The following is a 27,440-nucleotide window of genomic DNA, read 5'->3' as shown; positions in this document are numbered from 1 at the left end:
TGGACTGAAACTAAATGCCAAAAATGCATTATTGTATCCCTTGGAAAGTCATCTATCCCAGCGAACTACAACATTAACAATACACCTCTAAGAGTTGACTCAGTTGTTTGGGATTTGGGAACTTATGTGGAAAGTAACCTAACTTTTGACTAACATGTCCATTGTTATAAGAAAGTCCTTCTATATTGCACATCTTACAAACAAAGGTATTGTACTTAGATCTAGTGTTGCCATTGCCCCCCTTTACTCATCCCTCATTAGGCCTATCATTAAATATGATGCCCCCTTTGGAATGTATCTGTCCAGACACATGCAACAACTGGATGCCTTACTAAAAGGATATAGGGCCTAAAGTATGCGCTGTTCCTGGCCGGACGAAAAGCCCTGTCACTATACTTTTATTCTACAGACTGCTAACAGATGACCTGTGTCCAACATACAAGGCATCCTCTGACCTATTACTGATAGATTTACTACACATCAGCATGTCAAATGCCACCAGAAATACTTGGTCTAGAGATCTAAACTTCTGCAACATCAACAGAATGGTTTGGAGAGACAGGTATATCTCGCAGAGGATACTGCTGCTCTGGAAAAGACTCCTCATCCACATAAAACAAAGTTCATCCCTCTCCATATTCAAGTACAACCTGGATCTATGGATGAGAAATAAAACATTTACCCCATGACTGCCCCCTGTACTACTAATGGACACAGGCAGCTCCTAAATACTTTATCACATGCTTGGGTGCCCTCAAATTATCTATAGTATAATCCCAGTTATTCTCATTAGGGGTAATATATAATTATCAACCATGGGATGGGTAAGGGCAAACTCTAACCAAATAGGATAGGTTAATATGAGCACAAGATGGGAAACTGGCTAAGCTTAAAACAACCTGCAAGGGAAGTGAGCATAGTACTCACCTATGAACCTTTGAACCTATGGAATGCTTTTTACACTGTATATATGAATTTCTCATTATGAAAATTACTGCAAATCCGTATGTGAAGAAATGCTGTAAAGCAGCTAGGAGTATAAGTGTAAACCAATCCCATTGCGCAAATAAACTTCAGGATGTTGGTTGTTGTGCTATGGATGAATATCAAGTTGCAGAAGAAGACTTGGCTATCATATGTGAAAGAAGCAGAAACCATATTAAACCTTCTCTTATAGTGGTAGCACTGGCAGAACCTGGTCAGTGGCGGTTAGTAATACAGCTAACAAGCTTACAGATTTAGTGTGCAAAAAACTGAAAACAACAGCTTCCACTGATTATTTTATTTTAGCAAAACTAATTTCATCTTGAAAGTAATATTCTCTTAGAGTTTTTTCAATAACATAAGTGGAAAATACTTCATGGCATATCTGAAAACTTACGTGTAGTTAATTAACGAGGTAATTAGACATTATTCTAATAAGTAACTGGATTTAAGGTTAAGTCATATGAAATCATTCTATATATATGGCTAAGAGTGAATTGATAGACTTGCATCATGGTGACCCAGAAGCTCATTCTAACCATGCTGTTCTGTATTTATGTAATGCAGATTTGATTGCACTGATGACAAAGAGATGCTACCAGCCTGGTTCATCTCAAATCTCAGTGCATTTCAAAGAGGGTTAGCGTCTATCACACAAAACCTCCAAAACAGTACAAAAGTGCAACCACTAAAGGATGTCCTCCCACAAAAGGATCATAGCTGCCTCTTCACAAATTCCAGGTAAGATTTCAATGTTATCTGTGACTTCCCCACTGCAAAAAAGCATAATTTGCAGATGGAAAATAACACAACCTTGAACACAAACTGTGTGAGGTAAATGATATGCATAAATCTGTGGGTGGATCAAACATGTCACAAGGGCTATGGCCACAGTAGCCTATTTGTGGGGAGCCACCATGAGTGATCAAGGTTGTGACTTCCTGTGACAGGGTTGGCTGCCATTGCATGACCTGGACCAGGATACAGATCCTGTTCATTGGTGAAGGATGATTGGGATCATGACTCCCTGTGACACTGATGGGATGCCACTCCATGACCTAGACCAGGGTAGTGATCTTGTTGACTGGCAAGGGATGACAGGGCTCATTACATCCTGTTACAAGGATGGGGTATAACTACATGACCTATATATAGATCTCACTGCCTCACCATGTCAAGGAACATTAGAGTTTTTGACTTTTCGTGAAAGTGTTTCTGTGTGTGCACATTGCAAGTGCCTCATTATATGCACATCATGGGCATGTGCCCTACTATGGCAATAATGAACCTTGGCCAAATATGATGGCAATGACAATCCTACACTGAGACTGATCATTGCAGTGGAGTGAATGTGTCACCAGAGTCATTGATGCAAGTATCATCTTCTGATGGTTATATTCCATACCCATGCAGATATCATGATGGTACTAGGCAGTATTCTCTCAGATGCCAAAGAACACACCCATCAGATCCAATATGGACTGCATAGCAGCAGATTGTGCTTGGCTGACATTCTTGCAGATCTATTTATTTATATTCAGTGTTGCCTGCATCTCAGGAGCCAAATCATAAATGTGATGCTGCCATGCATTCCTGCATCAGTGAGCTATGGCAGGTATGCCCACATCAGAAGTAGTCCATCTGTCAGGAGGGTGCTTTACTACCCTTGATTGCTACAGATAGTGACAATGTGTTTCTGGACTGTGAGCTGTGAGCATTTTTGTTGACATTATCATCAAACACTCTTGTGGTGACAACACTAGCCATTTGAAAAACCTTACTCATTCAGGTCTTTTGCCCATCATCACTGATACCAGTGACTGCAGAAAATGTCACACCATAATGAACCCAATGACATATGTTACTAAGGTACCCATGTAGCATGCAGGGAAAGAGTGTTCACACCACAAATGTTGTACCTATGCTTACCTTCAATGGTGGCAGGATGTTCTTGTAGCCCTGAGGTGGCTGTAAATGTAAATGTTCATTTTGTCAACCATATTACCCTACAATCAATATGTCCTTGAATGATAAAACAAAATATTTGGTAAGCAGTATTATCCTGGTGTTTTACCAGCATAAATATGGGGGTGCTAGGGCATCCCAGCTGCTGCATTCAGACCTCATCTGGGAACTTATTGAATTATCTGCAGATGATTGGATCTGAATATAATAGCTAGCAGAAAGAAAACAGGATTGTAGACCAGGTTGTTAGTTGATCAGAACACTGCTAAAGTATACCTGTCCATAACAGGCAAGCATGTCTGAATATTTGTGAAACATAACTACTGGAGACACCATCTCCAAAAAAATAGAAGTTCATGTGTTTTACAAATTTAACAAAACATTTTCACAATCATAGCAGAATGTCTATGTATCTGGTTATATTTTGTCCAGTTTAGATGAATACAGTGGATAAATAAGGGATCCCTATTGAAATGTTGGCCCTAGAAAGTCTGAGTGCCAAAATGCCAAAACAAAAAAAAGACTGGAAATCCAGGAGAAGAGTGAATCTCAAACATCTCTCTTCCCCTTTAAACTTCTTTTTTGCATGGAGGCAAGCCCTCCACACCCTGAACTTATATATGACAACAATGAGATCACTACACCGCTGGGGAAAAGGGAATATTCTGGGAAATGGCCATCTTGGGCTTAGTATATAAAAGTCCACTTTTTCAGCCATTGAATCTATGTGTTTCTGGACTCACTCAAGTGAGTCTCGATATTTGCAATGGTTACCCAAATAAGGGGAAGAATGCATTTGTCATTTAGTTTAAGTATCTACAAAGAGATGATTAGATGTCCTTGGAAAAAGGGCCTGCTTCCACATAACCTGTAGGAGCTACATTTCATGCCTTTACCCAGTGCTTCAAATAGTGCTAATGATTAAGGTATATTGCAAGTCTTAATGCTCTTCTTTCACTCGTAAATCCTTGTAGGGCTGAACTAAGGTGCAGTGGCAGCCAGATTTGCCTCCTTTGTAGAATGTTTGGAAATAGCTTGAACCTGCATGCATGTCTTTTAAAGGATAACCTTCTCTGTACACATAGCTCTCAATGTCATATTGCAAAAAATATGGACAGAGCCTAAAATAATGGGGGGAGGGGGCAAAGGCCTAAATATAAAGACAGATTTTAAATATTGCTTTTATAAACTTAGAAAGGTCCTAAAATAGGAGTTATGCATTTTCTTGAGGATATGATGTCATTATTTAGTGACTTTAATTCTCAGTGATTTGCCAGAAAAAACACACATTTTATGAAAAGAAGACCAAAAATATGAGGCAAAAATCTGGACATTCTGTCAAAATCTGCACAGTTGAGAGATATGTCTGTACATGTCATACAGAATGAAATCCAGATGTATAAGCTATGTTCATAACACAGCCTTTCCATCAATAGACCATTGTGGGACCACATCAATATACCTGGCAAACTTAAATACTGTTCTGTCAGCTCCCTGAAATGTGTTCACAGTTGTCAAAATGGAAAATGTACTCCTTATCATCTATACTCAATGTCACACCAAATAACTTTCTAAATTCAGTAGCAAGTATACTGTTCTTCTCATTGTTTTACTCAAAGGTAACCAAAATGGATATATTTTCCCAAAAGATACAAGTTTGTCTGCATTTGAATGTCAGTGTCAGTTAATTGCTTTTAACCTGACTGTCCATGAATCACTTTGTTACAGTTTCAGGTATTGTAGTATTTATATGCAGCCTGTTCATGAGGCATGTGTAAAGGGGCAGCACATTATAATACAGGTGCAGGGCACTCCTACTTGGTCATGCATCTGCATTGTTACAGACCTGTATAAGCTGGTACTATTGATTTGCATGTAGATAATGGGAATATACCTGGTTCATACAGGTACATATTCATAAAATACAGACCCTGCCAGCTTGGCTTTGTGAAACAATACTGCCTCATGACTGCAAGAGCTTTATAACTGGTCTGGCAGGGCAGGATATGATGCATAATGACAACCCACTAAAAAACCTCTGTATGACAAACACAAGATTGGATTTGAATATATTGGTGGGCAGAAATAAACAGGATAATTGGTCAGGTCGTTGCCCGGCCAGAACACTGCAAAAGCACTTCTGCCTGTAACAGATAAGCATATTTTATTAGACACATTTTGTTAAATTTGTATAACACAAAGTCATATGTGCATTTTTCTGCCATCTTACTGTACTCATGGAGTCATTTTTATTTTTCATGGAAACTCATGTAGATATGTCTGATTTTGCTGAACCCAGAAGGATGGGTTCTACTTAATACATGAATGTTAAGATCTTCCTATAGTATCTGCTGATGTACTATGGTGGCAACCTACTGGGTGTTTATGATGGGTCATTGAGGAAGGTAGATGCATGTCTTTTTCCTGATCTATACATTGATGAAGGCTGCTTGTATCCCACAGTCTGTAGAGGTACATAAATACTGTTACAGTGACCTCAGGCACTGCCACCCTCACCTCCTCTGCCAATGGAAGGAATAAGTCCAATGAGAACAACTTTAAACACAGCTCTTCATGTTGACTGCATACCTTTTAGTCAAGAGGATGTCCTGTTTGCAGAAGTAGCCTGGAAGGAGCATACTTGTCATGGTGTGATCAGTACATGACAGGGGTGAAGTCTATGATATGATATATATTTTTAAACTTAACTTGCAATGTGTAAATTAGTGAAGCTATCTACAGGAGGTATACACTGAGGTTGTTTTATCTGACAGACTAAGGGGCAAAGCTATAGGTCAATAGTGAGTAGATGTGGTATACATTATCCGGAATATAATAGACACGTGTGGCAAATGACTAGGGAAGGATTTCCATATGTTATTGTGAATACCTCAGCAGATTTATTACATTTAATGCACAGGACACATTGTCACTAGTGCCAGTGTTTCATATAGTTAAGAACATTGGCAGTCCTATTTTTTGAAGGTGCTTTGTCTTATACCTGAAGCACTGTATCGATGTGTACCTTTATTTTATAGCATATGAAAAGTGGGGGATGAGCTGAGTGGGCTACTGAATGAAACAATTAACATGATGCAGCAGGGTGAAAGGGGATTTGCTGATGGTTAACATTATACTGTAGTACATATGATAAAGCAGGGTGAGTAGGATTTGCTAATGGTTTGCAGTACACTGTAGTACACATGATACGACAGGGTGAGTGGGATTTTATGATGGTTTACATTATACTGTAGTACACATCATACAGCAGGGTGAGTGAGATTTGCTAATAGTTTACATTACAAATGATACAACAGGGTGAGTGGCATTTGCTGATGGTCTATATTATACTGCAATACACATGACACAGCAGGGTGAGTGGGATTTGCTGATGGTTTACATTACAAAAGATAGAACAGGGTGAGTGGGATTTGATGATGGTTTATACAACAGGATGAGTGGGATTTGCTGGTGGTTTACATTATACTGCAGTACACATGATACAGCAGGATGAGTGGCCTTTGCTGATGGTTTACATTATACAGCAGTACACATGATACAGCAGGGTGAGTGGGATTTGCTGATGGTTTACATTATATATGATACAGCGGGGTGAGTGGGATTTGCTGATGGTTTACATTACAAAAGATGCAACAGGGTGAGTGGGATTTGTTGATGGTTTACATTACACATGATACAACAGGGTGAGAGGGATTTGCTGGTGGTTTACATTATACTGCAGTACACATGATACAACAGGGTGAGTGGGATTTGCTGGTGGTTTACATTATAGTGCAGTACACATGATACAGCAGGATGAGTGGCCTTTGCTGATGGTTTACATTATACAGCAGTACACATGATACAGCAGGGTGAGTGGGATTTGCTGATGGTTTACATTATATATGATACAGCAGGGTGAGTGGGATTTGCTGATGGTTTACATTATACTGCAGTACACATGATATGGCAGGGTGAGTGACATTTGCTGATGGTTCACATTATACTGCAGTACACATGATACAGCAGGGTGAGTGGGATTTGCTAATAGATAACAGTACACTGTAGTACACATGATATGACAGGGTGAGTGGGATTTGCTGATGGTTTATGTTACACATGATAAAGCAGGGTGAGTGGCATTTGCTGATGGTTTACATTATACTGCACTACGTATGATACAGCAGGGTAAATGACATTTGCTGATGGCTTACATTATACTGCAGTACACACGATACAGCAGGGTAAGTGGGATTTGCTGATGGTTTACATTATACTGTAGTACACATAATACATCAGGGTGAGTGAGATTTGTTGATAGTTTACATTACAAATGATACAACAGGATGAGTGGCATTTGCTGATGGTCTACATTATACTGCAATACACATGATACAGCAGGGTGAGTGGGATTTGCTGATGGTTTACATTACAAATGATACAACAGGGTGAGTGGGATTTGCAGATGGTTTACATTACACATGATACAACAGGGTGAGTGGGATTTGCTGGTGGTTGACATTATACTGCAGTACACATGATAGGGCAGGGTGAGTGGCATTTGCTGATGGTTTACATTATACTGCAGTACACATGATACAGCAGGGTGAGTGGGATTTGCTAATGGTTTACATAATACTGTAGTACACGTGATAGAGCAGGGTGAGAAGAAATTGCTGATGGTTTGCAGTATACTGCAGTACACATGATACAGTGGAGTGAGTGGGATTTCCTGATGGTTTACATTACTCTGCAGTACACATGATACAGTAGGGTGAGTGGGATTTGCTGATGGTTTACATTTTACTGCACTACATATGATACAGCAGGGTAAGTGACATTTGCTGATGGCTTACATTATACTGTAGTACACACGATACAGCAGGGTGTGTGGGATTTGCTGATGGTTTACATTATACTGTAGTACACATAATACATCAGGGTGAGTGAGATTTGTTGATAGTTTACATTACAAATGATACAACAGGATGAGTGGCATTTGCTGATGGTCTACATTATACTGTAGTACACATAATACATCAGGGTGAGTGGGATTTGCTGATGGTTTACATTACAAATGATACAACAGGGTGAGTGGGATTTGCCGATGGTTTACATTACACATGATACAAAAGGGTGAGTGGGATTTGCTGATGGTTTACCTTATACTGCAGTACACATTATACAGCAGGGTGAGTGGGATTTGCTGATGGTTTACATTGCATATGATACAGCAGGATGAGTGGGATTTGCTGATGGTTTACATTACAAATGATACAACAGGGTGAGTGGGATTTGCAGATGGTTTACATTACACGTAATACAACAGGGTGAGTGGAATTTGCTGGTGGTTTACATTATACTGCAGTACACATGATACAGCAGGGTGAGTCAGATTTGCTGATGGTTTACACTATACTACAGTACACGTGATACAGCAGGGTGAGTGGGATTTGCTAATGGTTTACATAATACTGTAGTACACATGATAGAGCAGGGTGAGTGGAAATTGCTGATAGTTTACATTATACTGCAGTACACATGATACAGCAGGGTGAGTGGGATTTGCTAATGATTTGCATAATACAGCAGTACACATAATACAGCAAAGTGAGATGGATTTCCTGATGGTTTACATTACTCTGCAGTACACATGATACAGTAGGTTGAGTGGGATTTGCTGAAGGTTTACATAATACTGCAGTACACAGGATACAGTGGAGTCAGTGGGATTTGCTGATGGTTTACATTACACATGGTACAACAGGGGAGTGGGATTTGCTGATGGTTTAAATTATACTGCATTACACATGATACAGCAGGGTGAGTGGGATTTGCTGATGGTTTACATTATACTGCAGTACACATGATACAGCAGGGTGAGTGGGATTCGCTGATGGTTTACATTATACTGCAGTACACGTGATATGGCAGGAGGAGTAGGATTTGCTGATGGTTTACAATATACTGCAGTACATATGATATGAAAGGGTGAGTGGGATTTGCTGATGGTTACATTATACTGCAGTACACATGACATGGAAGGGTGAGTGGGATTTACTAATGGTTTACATTGCACATGATACAGCAGGGTGAGTGGGATTTGCTGATGGTTTAAATTATACTGCAGTAAACATAATATGGCAGGGTAAATGGCATTAGCTGATGGTTTACATTATCCTGCAGTAGATAAAATACAGTAGGGTGAGTGGCATTTGCCGAAGGTGTACATTATACAGTAGTATGCATGATACAGCAGGGTGAGTGGGATTTGCTGATGGTTTACATTATACTGCAGTACACATGATATGGCAGGGTGAGTGAGATTTGGTGATGGTTTACATTACACATGATACAGCAGTGTGAAAGGGATATGCTGATGGTTTACATTATATTGCAGTGCACATGATACAGCAGGGTGAGTGGGATTCACTGATGGTTTACATTACACATGATACAGCAGGGTGAGTGGGATTCACTGATGGTTTACATTACACATGATACAGCAGGGTGAGTGGGATTTGCTGATGATTTACATTATACTGAAGTACACATGATACAGCAGGGTAATAGAGATTTGCTAATGGTTTACATTACACATGATACAACAGGGTGAGTGGTACTTGCTGGTGGTTTACATTACACATGATACAGCAGGGTGAGTGGGATTTGCTGATGATTTACATTATACTGAAGTACACATGATACAGCAGGGTAATAGAGATTTGCTAATGGTTTACATTACACATGATACAACAGGGTGAGTGGTACTTGCTGGTGGTTTACATTATACTGCAGCAGACATGATATGGCAGAGTGAGTGGCATTTGCTGATGGTTTACATTACACATGATACAGCAGGGTGAGTGGGATTTGCTGATGGTTTACATTATACTGACATACACATGATACAGCAGGGTCAGTGAGATTTGCTGATGGGTTATATTATACTGCAATAAACATGGTATGGCAGGGTCAGTGGGATTTGCTGATGTTTGCATTAAACTACAGTACACATGATACAGCAGTAAGAGTGGGATTTGCTCATGGTTTACCTTACACATGATACACAGGGTGAGTGGGATTTGCTGATGGTTTACATTATACTGCAGTACACATGATACTGCAGGGTGAGTGGGATTTGCTGATGGTTTACATTATACTGCAGTACATATGATACAGCAGGGTGAGTGGGATTTGCTGATGGTTTACATTTCATGTGATACAGCACGGTAAGTGGGATTTGCTGATGGTTTACATTATACTGCAATACACATAATACAGCAGGGTGAGTGGGATTTGCTGATAGTTTACATTACAAATGATACAACAAGGAGAGTGGCATTTGCTGATGGTTTACATTATATATGATACAGCAGGGTGAGTGGGATTTGCTGATGGTTTACATTACAAATGATACAACAGGGTGAGTGGGATTTGCAGATGGTTTACATTACACATAAATTAACAGGGTGAGTGGAATTTGCTGGTGGTTTAAATTATACTGCAGTACACATGATACAGCAGGGTGAGTGGGATTTGCTAATGATTTGCATAATACAACAGTACACATAATACAGCAAAGTGAGATGGATTTCCTGATGGTTTACATTACTCTGCAGTACACATGATACAGTAGGTTGAGTGGGATTTGCTGAAGGTTTACATAATACTGCAGTACACAGGATACAGTGGAGTGAGTGGGATTTGCTGATGGTTTACATTACACATGGTACAACAGGGGAGTGGGATTTGTTGATGGTTTACATTATACTGCAGTACACATGATACAGCAGGGTGAGTGGGATTCGCTGATGGTTTACATTAGACTGCAGTACACTTGATATGGCAGGAGGAGTAGGATTTGCTGATGGTTTACATTATACTGCAGTACATATGATATGAAAGGGTGAGTGGGATTTGCTGATGGTTACATTATACTGCAGTACACATGACATGGAAGGGTGAGTGGGATTTACTAATGGTTTACATTGCACATGATACAGCAGGGTGAGTGGGATTTGCTGATGGTTTAAATTATACTGCAGTAAACATAATATGGCAGGTTAAATGGCATTTGCTGATGGTTTACATTATCCTGCAGTACATACAATACAGTAGTGTGAGTGGCATTTGCTGATGATGTACATTATATTGCAGTACACATGATGCAGGAGGGAGACTGGGATTTGCTGATGGTTTACATTATACTGCAGTACACATGATATGGCAGGGTGAGTGAGATTTGCTGATGGTTTACATTACACATGATACAGCAGGGTGAGTGAGATTTGCTGATGGTTTACATTATATTGCAGTACACATGATATGGCAGGGTGAGTGGGATTTGCTGATTGTTTACATTACACATGATACAGCAGGGTGAGTGGGATTTGCTGATGGTTTACATTATACTGAAGTACACATGATACAGCAGGGTAATAGGGATTTGCTAATGGTTTACATTACACATGATACAACAGGGTGAGTGGTACTTGCTGGTGGTTTACATTACACATGATACAGCAGGGTGAGTGGGATTTGCTGATGGCTTACATTATACTGACATACACATGATACAGCAGGGTCAGTGAGATTTGCTGATGGTTTATATTATACTGCAATAAACATGGTATGGCAGGGTCAGTGGGATTTGCTGATGTTTGCATTAAACTACAGTACACATGATACAGCAGTGAGAGCGGGATTTGCTCATGGTTTACCTTACACATGATACACAGGGTGAGTGGGATTTGCTGATGGTTTACATTATACTGCAGTACACATGATACTGTAGGGTGAGTGGGATTTGCTGATGGTTTACATTATACTGCAGTACATATGATACAGCAGGGTGAGTGGGATTTGCTGATGGTTTACATTACATGTGATACAGCACGGTAAGTGGGATTTACTGATGGTTTACATTATACTGCAGTACACATGATACAGCTGTGTAAGTGGGATTTGCTGATGGCTTACATATACTGCAGTACACATTAAGCAGAGGGTGAGTGGGATTTGCTGATGGTTTACATACTACTGCAGTACACATAGTATAGCAGGGTGAGTGGGATTTGGTGATGGTTTACATATAATGCAGTACACATGATATGGAAGGGTGAGTGGGATTTGCTGATGGTTTACGTTACACATTATACAGCAGGGTGAGTGGGATTTGCTGATGGTTTACATTATATTGCAGTACACATGATACAGCATGTTGAGTGAAATCTGCTGATGGTTTACATTATACTGTAGTACACATGATACAGCAGGGTGAGTGGGATTTGCTGATGGTTTAAATTATATATGATACAGCAGGGTGAGTGGGATTTGCAGATGGTTTACATTACACATGATACAGCAGGGTGAGTGGGATTTGCTGATGGTTTACATTACACATGATACAGCAGGGTGAGTGGGATTTGCTGATGGTTTACATTATACTGCAGTACACATGATACAGCAGAGAGGGTGGGATTTGCTGATGGTTTAAATTATATTGCAATATAGATGATACAGCAGGATGAGAGGGATTTGCTGATGGTTTACATTATACTGCAGTACACATGATATAGCAGGAAGAGTGGGATTTGATGATGGTTTAAATTATACTGCAGAACAAATGATTCAGCAGGGTGAGTGGGATTTGCTGATGGTTCACATTATGCTGCAGTACACATGATACAGTAGGATGAGTGGGATTTGCTGATGGTTCACATTATACTGAAGTACACATGATACAGAAGGATGAGTGGGTTTGCTGATGGTTTACATTATACTGCAGTACACTTGATACAGCAGGATGAGTGGGATTTGCTGATGGTTTACATTATACTGCAGTACACATGATACAGCAGGGTGAGTGGGATTTGCTGATGGTTTACATATAAGGCAGTACACATGATACAGAAGCATGAGTGGGATTTGCTGATGGCTTGCATTACACATTATACAGCAGGGTGAGTGGGATTTGCTGATGGTTTACATTATAGTGCAGTACACATGATAGTGCATGGTGAGTGAGATTTGCTGATGGTTTACATTATACTGCAGTACACATGATACAGCATAGAGGGTGGGATTTGCTGATGGTTTAAATTATATTGCAATACAGATGATACAGCATGATGAGAGGGATTTGCTGATGGTTTACATTATACTGCAGTACACATGATATAGCAGGAAGAGTGGGATTTGATAATGGTTTCAATTATACTGCAGAACACATGATACAGCAGGGTGAGTGGGATTTGCTGATAGCTTGCATATACTGCAGTACACATTATACAGCAGGGTGAGTGGGATTTGCTTATGGTTTACATATTACTGCAGCACACATGGTGCAGCAGGGTGAGTGGAATTTGCTGATGGTTTACATATCTTGCAGTACACATCATACAGAAGGGTGAGTGGAATTTCATGATGGTTTATATTATACTGCAGTACACATGATACAGTAGGATGAGTGGGATTTGCTGATGGTTTACATTATACTGCAGTACACTTGATACAGCAGAATGAGTGGGATTTGCTGACGGTTTACATTATACTGCAGTACACATGATACAGCAGGGAGAGTGGGATTTGCTGATGGTTTACATTACATATGATATAGCAGGGTGAGTGGGATTTGCTGATGGTTTACATTATACTGCAGTACACATGATACAGCAGGGTGAGTGGAATTTGCTGATGGTTACATTATACTGCAATAGAAATGATACAGCATGCTGAGTGGGATTTGTTGATGGTTTACACTGCACATGATACATCAGGGTGAGATGCATTTGCTGATGGTTTACATTATACTGCACTGCACATGATACAGCAGCGAAAATGGCATTTGCTGTTTGTTTACATTATCCTGCAGTACATACAATACAGCCGGGTGAGTGGTATTTGCTGATTGTGTAAATGATACTGTAATACACATGATACAGCAGGGTGAGTAGGATTTGCTGATGGTCTACATTATACTGCAGTACACACGATATGGCAGGGTGAGTGGCATTTGCTGATGGTTTACATTACACATGATACAGCAGGGTGAGTGGGATTTGCTGACGGTTTACATTATACTGCCGTACAAATGATACAGCATGGTCAGTGAGATTTGGTGATGGTTTACATTTTACTGCAGTAAGCATGGTATGGCGTGTGAGTGGGATTTGCTGATGTTTGCATTAAACGACAGTACACATGATACAGCAGTGGGAGTGGGATTTACTCATGGTTTACATTACACATGATACAGCAGGGTGAGTGGGATTTGCTGATGGTTTACATTATACTGCAGTACACATGATACAGCAGGGTGAGAGGGATTTGCTGATGGTTTAAATTATATTGCAATACAAATGATACAGCAGGATGAGAGGGATTTGCTGATGGTTTACATTATACTGCAGTACACATGATATAGCAGGAAGAGTGGGATTTGATGATGATTTAAATTATACTGCAGAACACATGATACAGCAGGATGAGTGCGATTTGCTGATGGTTCACATTATACTGCAGTACATACGATACAATAGGATGAGTGGGATTTGCTGATGGTTTACATTATACTGCAGTACACATTATACAGCAGGGTGAGTGGGATTTGCTGATGGTTTACATATAATGCAGCACACATCATATGGAAGGGTGAGTGGGATTTGCTGATGGTTTACATTATATTACAGTACACATGATACTGCATCGTGAGTGAGATTTTCTGATGGTTTACATTATACTGCAGTACACATGATACAGCAGAGAGAGTGGGATTTTCTGATAGTTTAAATTATATTGCAATACAGATAATATAGCAGGATGAGTGGGATTTGATGATGGTTTACATTATACTGCAGCACACATGATATAGCAGGAAGAGTGGGATTTGATGATGGTTTAAATTATACTGCTGAACACACGATAAAGCAGGGTGAGTGGGATTTGCTGATGGTTTACATTATACTGCAGTACACATGATACGGCAGCGTGAGTGGGATTTGCTGATGGTTTACACTACATATGATACAGCAGGGTGACTGGGATTTGCTGATGGTTTACATTATACTGCAGTACACATGATACAGCAGGGTGAGTGGGATTTGCTGATGGTTACATTATGCTGCAATACACAGGATACAGCATGGTGAGTGGGACTTGTTGATGGTTTACACTGCACATGATACATCAAGGTGAGATGCATTTGCTGATGGTTTACATTATACTGCAGTACATACAATACAGCCGGGTGAGTGGTATTTGCTGATGGTGTAAATTATACTGTAATACACATGATACAGCAGGGTGAGTAGGAATTGCTGATGGTCTACATTATACTGCAGTACACACAATATGGCAGTGTGAGTGGCATTTACTGATGGTTTACATTACACATGATACAGCAGGGTGAGTGGGATTTGCTGATGATTTACATTATACTGCCATACACATGATACAGCATGGTCAATGAGATTTGGTGATGGTTTACATTATACTGCAGTAAGCATGGTATGGCGGGGTGAGTGGGATTTGCTGATGTTTGCATTAAACTACAGTACACATGATACAGCAGTGGGAGTGGGATTTGCTCATGCTTTGCATTACATATTATACAGCAGGGTGAGTGGGATTTGCTGATGGTTTACGTTATACTGCAGTACACATGATACAGCAGGGTGAGTGGGATTTGCTAATGGTTACATTATACTGCAATGCACATGATATAGCATGGTGAGTGGGACTTGTTGATGGTTTACACTGCACATGATACATCAGGGTGAGATGCATTTGCTGATGGTTAATATTATACTGAACTACACATGATACAGCAGGGTAAATGGCATTTGCTGTCGGTTTACATTATCCTGCAGTACATACAATATAGCCGGGTGAGTGGTATTTGCTGATGGTGTAAATTATACTGTAATACACATGATACAGCAGGGTGAGTAGGAATTGCTGATGGTCTACATTATACTGCCGTATACACGATATGGCAGGGTGAGTGGGATTTGCTGATGGTTTACATTATACTGCCGTACACATGATACAGCATGGTCAGTGAGATTTGGTGATGGTTTACATTATACTGCAGTAAACATAGTATGGCGGGGTGAGTGGGATTTGCTGATGTTTGAATGAAACTACAGTACACATGATACAGTAGCGGGAGTGGGATTTGCTCATGGTTTACATTACACATAATACAGCAGGATGAGTGGGATTTGCTGATGGTTTACATTATTCTGCAGTACACATGATATTGTAGGGTGAGTGAGATTTGCTGATGGTTTACATTACACATGATACAGCAATGTGAGTGGGATACGCTGATAGTTTACATGAAACTGCAGTACACATGATACAACAGGGTGACTGGGATTTGCTGACGATTTACATTATACTGAAGTACAGATGATACAACAGGGTGAGTGGGATTTGCTGCTGGTTTACACTATACTGCAGTATACACAATATGGCAGAGTGAGTGGCATTTGCTGATGGTTTACTTTACACATGATACAGCAGGATGAGTGGGATTTGCTGATGGTTTACATTATACTGCAGTACACATGATACAGCAGAGACAGTGGGATTTGCTGATGGTTTAAATTATATTGCAATACAGATGATAAAGCAGGATGAGAGTGATTTGCTGAAGGTTTACATTATACTGCAGTACACGATATAGCAGGAAGAGTGGGATTTGATGATGGTTTAAATTATACTGCAGAACACATGATACAGCAGGGTGAGTGGGATTTGCTGATGGTTCACATTATACTGCAGTACACATGATACAGTAGGATGAGTGGGATTTGCTGATGGTTTACAGTGTACTGCAGTACACATGATACTGCAGGGTGAGTGGGATTTGCTGATGGTTTACATTATACTGCAGTACACATGATACAGGAGGGTGAGTTGGATTTCTGATGGTTTACATTATATTGTAATACACATGATACACCAGGATGAGTGTGATTTGCTGATGGTTTACATTATACTGCAGTACACATGATACAGCAGGATGAGTGGGATTTGCTGATGGTTTAAATTATACTGCAGAACACATGATGAAGCAGGGGGAGTGGGATTTGTTGATGTTTTATATTATCCTGTAGTACACATGATACAGCAGGATGAGTGGGATTTGCTGATGGTTTACATTATTTTGCAGTACACATGAAACCGCATGGTGAGTGGGGTTTGCTGATGGTTTAGATAATGCTGCAGTAAACATGATACAGCAGGGTAAGTGGGATTTGCTGAAGGTTTATATTATACTGCAGTACACATGATGCAGCAGAGAGAGAGTGGTATTTGCTGATGGTTTATATTATATTGCAATACACATGATACACAAGGATGAGAGTGATTTGCTGATGGTTTATATACTGCAGTACACATGATACAGCAGGATGAGTGGGATTAGCTGATGGTTTAAATTATACTGCGGAACACATGATGAAGCAGGGTGAGTGGGATTTGCTGATGTTTCATATTATACAGTAGTACACATGATACAGGAGGATGAGTGGAATTTGCTGATGGTTTACATTATACTGTAGTACACTTGATACAGCAGGGTGAGTGGGATTTGCTGATGTTTTAAATTTTACTGCAGAACACATGATACAGCAGGGTGAGTGAGATTTGCTGATGGTTCACATTATACTGCAGTACACATTATAGGTTCATAGGTTCATACTAGGCTATCTGCCCTAGGGCATTTATGAGCCTAGCCCGAGTGTGTGTGGCTTTCGCCACCCCTTGGAATGAGAATACTATGCCCATTTAGGGTTTAATTTACTGTGCCTCTGTCTAGTAGTGACACAGAAATGACCCCTGGGGTAAACCTATGATCTCCCATCCACTCGTCAAGATTTCTCTTGAAGAGAGTCAGTGAGGGGCTCTGCCTAACATGGACTGGGATTCTGTTCCAGAGTGTAGGGAGCCTCTGGGTTATGAATCTGTCCCTCCAGCACGTCCTATTTATTTCTGTGTTGAGGTTCAAATCTCTCGCTCTCGTGGCTCTGGTGGATTTGGATTTTCTGAGGTGGAACATGTCCATTAATTCCAGATTGGACATGGCCTTGTATGTCAGGCATAGATCACCTCTGAGTATGTGGTATGTGACTGAATAGAGCTGGAGTTTCTTCAGCCGGGCAGCATATGACATATGTTTGAGACCCTTGATCCTCTTGGTGAGGTACTTTTGGGGTCTTTCTAACTGCTGCAGGTGCCGGGTAAGGTACATCCCAAATGGGGCATTGTACTCAATTATGGGCCTGATAAGGGAAGAGTATAGGGGCACAATGACCTCTCTTGATCTAGATGTGAATCTTTTCATGATAAGGTGGGTAATATAGAAGGTCTTCCTAACCACCTTGGCAATGTGAGTGTCAAATGAGAGGTTACTGTCAGCTTGGGTCCCTAGGTCCCTGATTACTTCTTCCGTACTTAATGGATTACCACCTATGTAGTAATTTGTGGGTACTTTGTTTTTCCCAAAGGGTATGACTATACATTTTTTGGCGTTCAGTTTAAGGCCATGGCTTTGGCACCACTTATCCGTTTCTATGTAGCCTTTCTGAAGGATGCTTGTGTCCGCTGGAGTATCAATTATGGCGCACAGTTTGCAGTCATCTGTGAACTTTGTCAGCCACAATCCTCCTATGTTTGCTTGCACCTCGGAAAAATAAATGCCGAACAAGAGGGGTCCCAGGACCGAGCCCTGTGGGACACTGCTTGTGACTGGCTTAGAGTCTGACAGGGCCCCAGCAATTCTGTCCTTGTGGGTTCTGTCCTTGAGCCAGTTTGCAACCCATCTTATGACATATGGGTTTACATTTAAGCTGGTGAGCTTGTCTATGATGCCCAAATGGGGTATTGTGTCGAAGGCTTTTGCAAGATCAAGGCAGGCTGTGTGAACTGCCTTACCCTCATCAATGGCCTTAGTGACTGTTTCAAAAAAAAGTCGACCAGGTTCAAAAGGCAGGATCTGCCCTTGACAAAGCTGAATTGGGTAGGATCCAGTGTCTGTAGGTTCCCAATGTCTTTGTTTATGAGTTCCATAATGATCCTCTCCATAGCTTTGCAGACCAGGCTCGTCAAGCTTATGGGGCAGTAATTTCCAGGGTCCGTAGAAGCACCTCCTTTGTGGAGTGGGACCACTGTTAATGTACGCCATTCTTTGGGTATGTATCGTGTAGTAAGGCTAAGATTAAACAGCAGCCTTATGTGTGGGTTTAGTTCCTCTTGGAGTTCATGTAGCACGCAACCCGGGACACTGTCTGGTCCCATTGATGCTGTGTTTTTAGCTTTGGAGAGGGCAGCTCTCACCTGGGCATCTGAGATGTCAGGGAGGCTACACTCTGCTGGGATAGATATTTCTCATTTTGGGGGGGAGAAATTTGCACTGAACCTGTCTGCCAGTATGTTGGCAATGTCTGTGGGTTCAGTGTATTTTTTGTCATTTTGGACTAACTCTGAGCATATCTGGGAGTTTCCACCCAGGTTTCTAACATAACTAAAGAAGGCCTTGTGATTGTCTTTAGTGTCTTTTGCGATTTTTCTCTCAAAGTTGGCCTTGGATGATTTTATGAGTGATCGTAGTTTTTTGCTAGTACTGATCAGAGATGCCTTCCCTTTTGGGGATTTTGTTCTGTCATGTAGTAGCTTCCTCCTCCTGTTATAAAGCTTGTTAATGGCTGGGGTCTACCAGACAGGACGCCTGCCTTTGGAGGAATGGGTCTTGGTTTTATTTGGGATTGCATGATCCATGCATTCTTAAAGGTGTCCATAGAAAGCATTTATAAAGGATTCAGCGGTGTGGGCTGTGGTTTCCACTGGTCCAGGGGCCTTGAAGGATACCACTTCAGTCTTAAGAAGTGTGAAGTCAGCTTTTGAGAAATTCTTCACTGTGGTCTATTGTGCTGGGGGTGGGGGCGGGATGTGGATTTCAGTGAGATTAATTTATGGTCTGATCTCACCAATGAGGGGTATAGGTGTGGAGCATTGTGTCCCTATGTTTGTTATGATCAGGTCTAGTATATTATCTCCTCTTGTGGGAGTGGTGACTAGTTGTTCCATCGCATTTGAGTTTATGAATTCTAGGAACCTTTGGGCTAGGGTGTTGGGGCTTGAGTAATGCTCCCAGTCTATGTTTGGGTAGTTGAAGTCTCCCAATATGATGATATTTTGAGAGACATTCATACTCTCCAGTGTCTTCAGAAAGGCTGATTGGGGTTCCTGAGTTTGAGAGGGTGGTCTGTAGCATGCTACAAACTGTAGGGCAGTTTTGCCTACGGTTAGTTGCATATGGATGGTCTCCGATGCTTCGTGCGTTGCTACTAACTTGGAGGTGTGGGTATCTTTGATGAATATGGCTACTCCCCCTCCTTTTGTGGTTTGGTCTAAGTTTTGGGGCCGAAAAGCATGATATGAGGTGTAACCTGGTAGTGCTGGGGTGCTCTCAGGAGCCTTGAACCAGGTTTCAGTCACTGCACAGACATCGATGTTCTCCATACTGAGGAGGGCTTCGAGAGCGTGCATCTTGAGGTTTAGACTTCTGGCGTTGGGCAGCATTACCCTTAGTTTTTTTCCACTTGTGTTTTCTAGGGAGGTGGGTTTGTCTTTTGAGCCTTGCCTAAAAAAGGCACTATGGGGGTGGCAAGAGCCTTGGCCAATATCCGGAAGCCCAGGGGTGACAGGTGCAAGCCGTCCCTTGTGAAGCAACGTGGCTTGTCAAGCATGTCATCCCAAGCAGACAGACATTGGATCCCCTTAGAATGACACCAGTAATTGAGGCAATTGTTAAAGCTGATCATTTTGGATCCCCTTAGAATGACACCAGTAATTGAGGCAATTGTTAAAGCTGATCATTTTGTCTTTGTACTGTGGCATTATTCTTGGTGAGGGTAAGATGCTGCTCAGGGTCAGGGTCATACCGGCCTGGGCTACATAATCAGAGAGCTCCTCTATGTCTCTTTTCATGTAGTCCAGGGAGGTACGTCTCAGGTCATTCACACGGCATGGACAATGACTGAGTCATATTTGTACTTGCTTTGGAGTGACCTGAGTGCTTGTGTTATGTGGTGGATTTTAGCACCCGACAGGCAGCTTACTGTAACCTTTTCCTTGTTCAGTCTGGTGAGCGGGACGTTAGTGTGTCTGACTATGGAGTCACCTATTACAAGTGTATCAGGCATGTTATATGGCAGGGTGAGTGAGATTTGCTTATGGTTTACATTTCTCATGGTAAAGCAGGGTGATTGGGATATGCTGATGGTTTACATTATACTGTAGTAAACATGATATACCAGGGCGAGTGGGATTTGCTGATGGTTTACGTTGCACATGATACAGCAGGGTGAATGAGATTTGCTGATGGTTTACATTATACTGCAGTACACAGAAAACAGCTGGGTGAGTGGGATTTGCTGATAGGTTCATAGGTTCATAGGTTCATACTAGGCTATCTGCCCTAGGGCATTTATAAGCCTAGCCAGAATGTGTTTGGCTTTCGCAACCCATTTTAAATTAATTTTGCTATGCTCTTTTTCGAGGTTAGTATACTGTACCTCTGTCTAACAGTGACACAGAAGTGATACCCGGGGTAAACCTATGATCTCCCATCCACTCATCAAGATTCCTCTTGAAGAGAGTCAATGAGGAACTCTGCCTAACCTGGACTGGGATTTTATTCCAGAGTGAAGGGAGCCTCTGGGTTATGAATCTGTCCCTCAGGCATGTCCTATTTATTTCAGTGCTGAGGTTCAAGTCTCTTGAGCACATAGCTCGATGGGATTTGGATTTTCTGAGGTGCAGCATGTCCATTAATTCCGGGTTGGACATGGATTTATATGTCAGGCACAGATCGCCTCTGAGCAGGTGGTATGCCACTGAGTAGAGCTGGAGTTTCTTTAACCGGGCAGCATATGGCATCTGTTTGAGCCCTTTGATCCTCTTGGTGAGGTACTTTTGGGGTCTTTCCAGTTGCTGCAGGTGTCTGGTAAGGTACATCCCAAAAGGGGCATTGTACTCAATTATGGGCCTGATGAGGGATGAGTAAAGAGTCACGATGACCTCCCCTGATCTAGATGTGAATCTCTTCATGATTAGGTGGGCTATATGAAATGTTTTTCTAACCACTTTGGCCACGTGGTTGTCAAATGAGAGATTGCTATCAACTTGGGTCCCCAGGTCCCTAATTACTTCTTCCGTACTTAATGGATTACTACCTATGTGGTAATTTGTGGGCACTTTGTTTTTGCCAAAGGGGATGACTATACACTTTTTGGCATTTAGCTTGAGGCCATGGCTTTGGCATCAGTTGTCTGTTTCTATGAGGCCCTTTTGGAGGATGCTTGTGTCGGCTGGAGAGTCGATTATGGCGCCCAGTTTGCAGTCATCTGCGAACTTGTTCAGCCACAGTCCTTCCGTGTTGGCCTGTACCTCCGAGAAATATATACCGAACAAAAGAGGTCCCAGGACTGAGCCTTGTGGGATGCCACTTGTAACTGGTTTGGAGTCTGACATGGCTCCAGCAATTCTAACCATGTGGGTTCTGTCCTTGAGCCAATTTGCAACCCATCTGGTGACATAGGGGTTTATATTTAAGCTGGTGAGCTTATCTATAATGCCCGAGTGGGGTATTGTATCGAAGGCTTTTGCAATGTCCAGGTAGGATCCAGTGTCTGTAGGTCCCCAATATCTTTATTTATGAGGTCCATGATGATCCTTTCCATAGCTTTGCAGACCAAGCTAGTCAGGCTTATGGGCCATAGTTTCCAGGATCCGTTGAGGCACCACCTTTGTGGAGAGGGACCACTGTTGCTGTACGCCACTCTTTGGGTAAATATCCTGTAGTAAGGCTGAAATTGAACAGTAGTTTTATGTTTGGGTTTAGCTCTTCTTGGAGTTCATGTAGGATGCAGCCTGGGACACCGTCTGGACCCATTGATGCTGTGTTTTTTGCTTTGATGGGGGTGGCTCTTACCTGAGCATCTGAGATGTCAGGGGGGGCAGCACTCTGCTGGGATAGATATTTGCCCTTTTGGTGGGGAGGGGGGGAGAAGTTTGCGCTGAACCTGTCAGCTAGGATGTTGGCAATGTCTGTGGGTTCGGTGTATTTTTTTGTCATTTTGGACTAATTCTGAGCATATCTGGGAATTTCCACCCAGGTTCCTAACATAACTAAAGAAAGCCTTGTGATTATCCTTAGTGTCCTGTGGAATTTTTCTCTCTAAGCTGGTCTTAGACGATTTTATGAGTGCCCGTAGTTTTTTGCTAATACTGATCAGAGATGCCTTCCCTTTTTGGGATTTTGCTTTATCATGTAGTAGCTTCCTCCTTCTATTGTATAGTTTGTTTATGGCTGGGGTCCACCAGACAGGATGTCTGCCTTTGGAGGATTGGGTCTTGGTTTTACTTGGGATTGCATGATCCATGCATTCCTGAAGGTGTTCATAGAATGCGTTTATAAAGGATTCTGCGGTCTGGGCCATATTTTTCACAGGCCCGGGGGCTTTGAAGGATTCCACCTTGGTTTTGAGGAGTGTGAAATTTGCTTTAGAGAAGTTTTTCACTGTGGTTTTCTGGGCAGGGGATGGGGTCGGGATGTGAATATCCAGTGAGATTAGTTTATGGTCTGATCTTATCAGTGAGGGATACACTTCTGGTCTGGAGCATAGAGTCCCCATGTTAGTGATGATCAGGTCCAGTATGTTTTTCCCTCTTGTGGGAGTGGTAACAAGTTGTTCCATAGCATTTGAGTTTGTAAATTCTAGGAACCTTTGGGCTAGGGTGTTGGAGCTAGAGTAATGCACCCAGTCTATGTTTGGGTAGTTGAAGTCACCCAATATAATGGTGTTCGGAGAGACCTTCATATTTTCCAGTGTTCTCAGGAAGGCCGAGTGGGGTTCCTGGGTATGGGAGGGTGCTCTGTAGCAGGCTATAAACTGGAAGGCAGTTTTACCCACTGTTAGTTGCACATGGATAGTCTCTGATGCTTCGTGCTGTGCCACCAACCTGGAGGTGTGGGTATCTTTGACGAATATTGATACTCCCCCTCCTTTTGTGGTTCGGTCCAAGTTTTGGGGCCATAAAGCATGGTATGAGGTATAACCTGGTAGTGCTGGGGTGCTCTTGGGAGCCTTGAACCAGGTTTCTGTTACTGCACAGATATCAATGTTCTCCATGCTAAGGAGAGTTTTGAGTGTGTGCATCTTGAGGTTTAGACATCTGGCATTGAGTAGCATTACTCTTAGTTTCTTATCCCTTGTGATACCTATGGAGGTGGGTTTGTCTTTTGAGCCTTGCCTAAAAAAGGCACTATGGGGGTAGCAAGAGCCTTTGCCAATATCCGAAAGCCCAGGGGTGACAGGTGCAAGCCATCCCTAGTGAAGCATCGTGGCTTGTCAAGCATGTCATCCCAGGCTGACAGGCATTGGATCCCCTTTGAATGACACCAATACTTAAGCTGATGATGGTTTACATATACTTCAGTACACATGACACAACTGGGTGAGTGGGAATTGCCGATGGTTTACATATACTGCAGTATACATGATACGGAAGGGTGAATGGGATTTGCTGAAGGTTTGCATTACACATGATACAGTAGGGTGAGAGGGATTCACTGATGGTTTACATTATACTGCAGTACACATGATATAGCAGGGTGAGTGGGATTTGCTGATGCTTTACATTACACATGATATGGCAGGGTGAGTGTAATTTGCTGATGGTTTACATTATACTGCAGTACATATGATACAGCTGGGTGAGTAGGATTTGCTGATGGTTTCCATATACTGCAGTACACATGATACAGCTGGTTGAGTGAGTATTGCTGATGATTTACATACACTGCAGTATACATGATACGGAAGGGTGAGTGGGATTTGCTGATGGTTTGCATTACACATTATACAGCAGGGTGAGAGGGATTTGCCGATGGTTTACATTACACATGATACAGCAGCGTGAGTGGGATTTGCTGATGGTTCACATAATACTGCATTACACATGATACAGCAAGGTGAGTGGGATTTGCTGATAGTTTAAATTATACTGTAGTACACATGATACAGCAGGGTGAGTGGGATTTGCTGATGGTTTACATTATACTGTAGTACACATGATACAGGTGGGTGAGAGGGATTTGCTGATGGTTTACATATAATGCAATACACAAAATATGGAAGGGTGAGTGGGATTTGGTGATGGTTTACATTACAAATGATACAGCAGGGTGAGTGGGATTTGCTAATGGTTTACATTATCCTACAGTAGACATGACACAGCTGGGTGAGTGGGATTTGCTGATGGTTTACATATACTGCAGTACTCAAAATATGGAAGGGTGAGTGCGATTTGCTGATGGTTTGCATTATACATGATACAGCAGGGTGAGTGGGATTTGCTGATGGTTTACATTATACTGCAGTGCACATGATACAGCTGGGTGAGTGGGATTTGCTGATGGTTTACATTATATTGCAGTACACATAATACAGTGGGGTGAGTGGGATTTGCTGATGGTTTACATTATACTGTAGTACACATGATACAGCAGGGTGAGTGGGATTTGCTGATGGTTTATATACTGCAGTTCACATGATACAGCAGGATGAGTGAGATTTGCTGATGGTTTAAATTATACTGCAGAACACATGATGAAGCAGGGTGAGTGGGATTTGCTGATATTTCAATTTATACTGCAGTACACATGATACAGCAGGATGAGTGGGATTTGCTGATGGTTTACACTATACTGCAGTACACTTGATACAGCAGGATGGGTGGGATTTGCTGATGTTTTAAATTATACTGCAGTACACATGATACAGCAGGATGAGTGGGATTTGCTGATGGTTTAATCTATACTGCAGTACACATGATACAGCAGGTAGAGTGGGATTTGCTGATTGTTTACATTATATATGATACAGCATGGTGAGTGGGATTTGCTGATGGTTTAGATAATACTGCAGTACACATGATACAGCAGGGTGAGTGGGATTTGCTGATGGTTTACACTATACTGCAGTACACTTGATACAGCAGGATGGGTGGGATTTGCTGATATTTTAAATTATACTGCAGAACACATGATACAGCAGGGTGAGTGAGATTTGCTGATGGTTCACATTATACTGCAGTACACTTGATACAGCAAGTTGGGTGGGATTTGCTGATGTTTTAAATTATACTGCAGTACACATGATACAGCAGGTAGAGTGGGATTTGCTGATTGTTTACATTATATATGATACAGCAGGGTGAGTGGGATTTGTTGACCATTACATTACACTGCAATACACATGATAAGGCAGGGTGAGTGGGATTTTTTGATGGTTTACAGTGCACATGATACAGCAGGGTGAGTTGCATTTGCTGATGGTTTACATTATAATGCACTACACATGATACCACAGGGAAAATGGCATTTGCTGATGGTTTACATTATCCTGCAGTACATACAATACAGCAGGGTGAGTGGCATTTGCTGATGGTGTACATTATATTGTAGTACACATGATACAGTAGGGTGAGTGAGATCTGCTAATGGCTTTTATTATACTGCAGTACACATGATATGGCAGTTTGAGTGAGGTTTGCTGATGGTTTACATTACACATGATACTACAGGGTGGGTGGGATTTGCTGGAGGTTTACATTATACTACAGTACACACAATATGGCTGGGTGAGTGGCATTTGCTGATGGTTTACATTACACATGATACAGCAGGGTGAGTGTGATTTGCTGATGGTTTACATTATACTGCCATACACATGATACAGCAGGGTCAGTGGGATTTGCTGATGGTTTAAATTATACTGCAGAACACATGATGAAGCAGGGTGAGTGGGATCTGCTGATGTTTCATATTATACAGTAGTACACATGATACAGGAGGATGAGTGGGATTTGCTGATGTTTTATATTATACTGCAGTACACTTGATACAGCAGGATGGGTGGGATTTGCTGATGGTTTAAATTATACTGCAGAACACATGATACAGCAGGGTGAGTGAGATTTGCTGATGGTTCACATTATACTGCAGTGCACATGATATGGCAGGGTGAGTGAGATTTGCTTATGGTTTACATTTCTCATGGTAAAGCAGGATGATTGGGATATGCTGATGGTTTACATTATATGGCAGTAAACATGAAATACCAGGGTGAGTGGGATTTGCTGATGGTTTACATTATACTGCAGTACAGATTATATGGCAGAGTGAGTGGGATTTGCTGATGGTTTACATTACACATGATACAGCAGGGTGAGTGGGATTTAGTGATGGTTTACATTATACTGCAGTACACAGAAAACAGCTGGGTGAGTGGGATTTGCTGATAGTTTACATATACTGCAGTACACATGACACAGCTGGGTGAGTGGGAATGGCAGATGGTTTGCATATACTGCAGTGTACATGATACGGAAGGGTGAATGGGATTTGCTGATGG

Source organism: Protopterus annectens, chromosome 3.part0 (genome assembly GCF_019279795.1).
Source record: "Protopterus annectens isolate FY-2018-M chromosome 3.part0, PAN1.0, whole genome shotgun sequence".
Lineage (NCBI taxonomy): Eukaryota > Metazoa > Chordata > Ceratodontiformes > Protopteridae > Protopterus > Protopterus annectens.
Note: the sequence above shows the minus strand (reverse complement) of the source record.